Source organism: Sabethes cyaneus, chromosome 3 (genome assembly GCF_943734655.1).
Source record: "Sabethes cyaneus chromosome 3, idSabCyanKW18_F2, whole genome shotgun sequence".
In the NCBI taxonomy this organism is placed as follows: domain Eukaryota; kingdom Metazoa; phylum Arthropoda; class Insecta; order Diptera; family Culicidae; genus Sabethes; species Sabethes cyaneus.
Window position 1 is genome coordinate 32,326,789 of NC_071355.1, and position 5,113 is coordinate 32,331,901.

At 41.8% G+C, this 5,113-nt stretch overlaps 1 non-coding gene across 1 annotated transcript; it reads right to left on the minus strand.

The window, feature by feature from the left end:
• Positions 1-2,199: 2,199 nt before the first annotated feature.
• On the minus strand, positions 2,200-2,304 carry Trnai-uau (transfer RNA isoleucine (anticodon UAU)). The gene is made up of 2 exons: positions 2,267-2,304; positions 2,200-2,235 (listed from the first exon to the last, which is right to left on the minus strand). It is a non-coding gene; the product is annotated as a tRNA-Ile (tRNA).
• Between the last annotated feature and the right edge of the window lie 2,809 nt (positions 2,305-5,113).

The window sequence follows — 5,113 nt, forward strand, 5'->3', positions numbered from 1 at the left end:
AACTGTTTTTCTCAAAATCTAGCGCACGTGTGAGTGCATGTGAAGAATTCTTTACGGTGATAACGTATCACGTTTTACAATAAATATTGGCAGCCATCGTGCAATTAAAAAACGAAATTCGCTAGTTGGATCACCTCATTCGTGCAATTAGCAAACGAGTGCTGTAATCAACTATTCGCTAACACTAGAAACAATACACCAATTTCAACAGCAATTCCGGCAGAAGTCGCTATGAAAGAAATGAAACGTAAAATCGAACAACATTGGGACAACTAGTGGTTTTCAATGCAAGACGTAAAACTGCAAGAAGTAAAATTTGAAACTAAAAAATGGGTAGACTGCAGTTACGCCTGTGATCAAGGTATTCTAACCGGACTGGAAATTGGGCATACGAGACTAACGCAAAGCTTTTTACTTAACAAAGACTCACCACCATTATGCGATTGTTGCGAAACCACAATTAACGTACGACACCTTCTCCTCGACTGCAAAAAATATATAAACGCTAAACGAAAATGTAATATTGACGAAGTAACACTACAAAGACTCCGAAACGAAAGTTATAGTGAAAAAAAAGTGATAAAGTACTTAAAAGAATGTAACTTGTACAATCAATCATGAAACAGTAAGAAAATAAACGCTAAAGCCCCAAACACAATACATACGGATTTTACTACGTTGCGGCAATTTGACAGTTTTTTCATGGGTTTTCTGTCAAATTTCCGCAACGTAGTAAAATCCGTATGCATTGTGTTTGGGCCTTAACTCTGCGATTACTGCGGTTTTTTCACCAATTTTTAAATTCGAGCGGTTTTTCTACGACTTTTAGATTTTAAATAATATAAAAAAGCGAACACATTTTCATTCGAGCAAGTTTAATTAGTAATAAATTATAAAGAATTTTTTTTAAAAAATTGATAACTTTGACAATTATTTAATGGCGAGCATGTTAGTATAAGCTCAAAGGAATTTTACGTTTTATTCTGCTATGCAACAAATTCATGAAAGTAAATATTTTGTATACGAATCATCGTGTAAACATTTCTGTAAATCGTGTAAACATTTCTTATTTGATCTCGCATAATAACTTTGAGCTAAAACAATCTGCCAAACTAATTGACAACGCCAAAAGGTGACGGTGGACATCAGAAGGTTAATATATTACTTCTTTTTATTGAAATCGCAAAATGATTTGATAGTAGTTTAACTTGTTTAGAGGGATTATTACGGATAACCTATCTTGATATCCGCGTACCATATCATGTTATATAGAAATATTCATTAAATAACATCAATATAACATATTGAGTTATCCGTTAACAAAACAAGTTATCTTGTAGATATCGCTTTGTGATCAAACTTTGCTCGGGAAGATATCTATCATTATATAAATCGACTATGTTACTATACATAATTAACGACCAGTTAAATTATGTTTAAAGATATGCAGATTTCTGTCTTAAATAATGTAAAGCTTCCTTTCACCATTAGGTGGATTAAATTAAATTTTGATTTCTAACAGCATCCTCGTCCCAAAATATCCCAGATATTTACCATTGTCAATTTTTACCAATTTTTAGGAGACACTTCATTCTTCCGAGAATATTTAATGTATAAAGGATTAGAAGTATCGACATGTAACAATACTATTCCTTAAATATTTTTCGATATGATCTGATACTATGCAAAAATTGTACGAAATCACATAATCTAAGCATTTTTATATATTTAATCCTGTAAGTAACAAATTTTCAGTCCGTCATTTTTAAACTTCAATTAACACATCTCATCGATCACACATACAGGTAGGTAAAATCACACTAAGTAAGGTACTCGACTAACACTCTAATCACATTTATGTATCAGTGTCTCCACAAAAACGCAATCCGCTATCCATTAAACCCCAAGCTCCACTGTTTGCTTACGTTTAATTATTATTCCGAACCTAGCCAGTGCTCGGGCTAATTGTCGCGCTCGTAAAGTGCGGTGTGGATGGCTGCGTGTGACTGGTTATCATGCGACGCTTGACGACGACGCCCTGCTCTGCATACAATGGAACCGGGTGCGACAACCAAACGGATGCTACTCGGTGCCATCGTTATGATGAATAGCTACGATGTGGACAACGTGTGCAAAAACAGAACAAATAAGTTTTTTTTTTAAATTTTTACCCCAGTGAGCAAATAGCAAAAAATACTCTGCTCCAGGTGAGGCTCGAACTCACAACCCCGGCATCGCTCATAGCCGTACGCAACGTACACTGTCTTATAAGTACCGTGCGCTAACCAATTGCGCCACTGGAGCGATGGAGGCTGGCTGCGGCTGACAGACGACAACGACGATGACGACGCGAGCGATTGATGGAAGCATCCGATGTGATAAGGGCCTGCTGGCGGCGTTGCTTACATTGCCGGCTTGCCGTCCGTCAGTCGGACTGCAGTCAGTGGTAGCAGTGCGTGCGACGTGCGGTACGCGTGCGACACACCGCAAACAGACAATCGGTTTGTATTTTCGTTGTGTACACTTCAAAGGGGCGATTTCGGTTTGAAATTCTTCCGAAACCGGTGGCTAGCGCAAGCTAGAGAAATGTTTTTCGTTTGTTTGATTTAATCTTGCGAGTTTTATCTGTGGAATGTGATAATTAATGAATTGTATCTGAATTGCTGTTTAGTACTTATTAAAGAAATTAGTTCGTTTTCGAGTTACAATGTCACAACAAGCTAAAACTAACCGTTCCTCTTGTTTGAAAAATAAAACAATCCCCTCGAGCGTGAGTGGATCGAATTCTAGTTCACATCACCTCTTTTCGGCGAACAGAACATCTGTCTCCGACACGTAGATCGGCACGCATAATCACCGCGAGTGGGTGAGTGGGCGTATGAAGAATCGTTAGCTCGCCCACTCGTAATTATCGATACATTCAAGAGCAAAGCAAAACAGATGGCTTCAGATTTCGTCAAAATTATGCGAAGATGATGATGATGATGATCACAAACGTGGTTACTTTTGGCTGAGAGTGCAAACCAGGGAAGCAAAAGGCGGAAAACTTCCGCTATCGGTTGAGTTCCCACAGTTTCCGTTTGCTGGCGAAGACGACCGGGCAGAGGCTTGGGGACTTTGTTGCTGGTGCCAACTTAAGTGTGTGGGGCTCTTATGAATGTAAGCAAGATCACAATAAGTGTGAAACAGCAGCAGTTCGAGTGGTGCTGCTGTTTTTCTGTTTGTCGATCAATTAATATTTTAAATTTTTCCTTCCTTTATGCCCTGTCAACTTTATTTTAATGAGTTAAGGCTAGTTAGATCGTTCTTTCCTACTCAAAAGAGAAATGAAAAATCTCTAAACATTTTTTAATGCCAAGCATAAAGTTATTTGCAACATTGTTCACCCAATGCTTGCAAGTAAATTTACTACTTTTTCGACACTCGGGTAAACTACAAAACGAACCTCATTTGCGGCACTTCCTCCGAACAACAGTGTCGACTTCCCACGTTGGAGCTTCCAGTCGCTTCCACCGACAAGCGTCAATCTTGTTCGATCGGAGAACCATATATGCAAATGGCTCATCTGTTTTAAAAACCTAACCTAAAAGGGACTGTCACTCGGTGGCATCGTAGCTCAGTTTACAATCCATTAAGAGTTCGACCTGCGCGGTACCTCACTACCGCTTCCTTCACTTCCACGAGTCGGAGTCGGAGTCGAGGATGACGATGGGGCGGATCCTTTCCGCGCATCGCGATCACGACCACTGACTGCTGCTGCTGCTGTTGCTGGTGCCAATAAAGTGTTACCACGACGGATGAAATGTTGCTTTAGTTCACCCTCACCCCCACTGAAGGATTGCACAACTGCGAAGTGAAAATATGGGCGGCAATAATGAATACATTTAACGATTGCTCTTCCGTCTCGTCCCATATGCCAGCGAGCAAAACGGACTAAATGCTAAAAGTTCTCCACGTCTCAACGGCATCACCCGCCGCCAGTCGATACCGATGCGATGTTGTCGATGTCGATGGGAAGCGAAATCAAAACCTTGAAAACCGCGAGCTCATTACTTATTCATAAATCAATACTTAAAACGTCCTCACTTCCAGGTCCAAACCACGGTTGGCCGCTGCTGATGGGATGCGCGAAGGGAAGCACACTGTTTACCTTGTGAACCATCATCATCGCATTCATCACGTTCGATCCGTTGATTGAGCAGCGGTAATTCGACGCGTCGATAGGCTGCGAGCCTGGTTGGGATGCGAAAAGAAAAGGCTAACTGCAACCGTGGACATTTATAGCATTATAGCTTTCTTCACCTGTATAATAACTCATACCGGAGAGTTCGCATTATAACTGGCAGCTAGCAGCTAGCTCTTGTTTTTGGCCTTAGATGACCGACCACTACGCAATAACTCTATCAGATCAGTTCAATTCAACCCGGCTAATTACTGCAGATTCAATTCGGGAAGAAAACCACCGCGGCCATCCAACCCGACGGCAGCAGCTGCTGTTGCTGCTGGCCCCGTCACGGACGCCGAATTGCCCGGCGGAGGCCGCCTTCTATGGACCGGCTCCATCAGTCCAAAATGAACTCCGCTTCCATCATCGTGGCCCCGGTCTGATTGGGCAACCATCTGTCGTTGCCTGCCGTGTGGCTCATTTTCCGGGTTCCATCGCAATCAATACAGTTATTAGGCTCTAATATATTGGCACTGCGGACTGCGTCAGCCTGGCTGAAAGCCAAATCTCTATTCTTTTCTAATGGAGTTTTCCATTTCTTCTTTTTTTTTCGTTCCGACTTGTTTGCCTCGTCTGACTTTCCGCCCATTGTTTCCTACTGTTGCTACCGATTTGTTTCTACAATTTGCCGCCGCCGACGCCGATGCGATGCCATGGCCAAGGTGCAATTTGGCCGAGAATTTCTTGCTTCCGGATTTTGTGAGCCTGCTCTTCTACGCCTGTGTCTGCTGCTGCTGCTGGGTCTCTCGTTTGGTGCGGAGTTCGTTCCTGTTATCTGATTACCGGTCCGTCGGATGATATTTGGCTCGTTCGATATGATAAAAATTACTCATTCAACTTATCAGCGTCTCTCTTCTTACTTCCGGCGCTCCTCTTGCTCCAGCCATT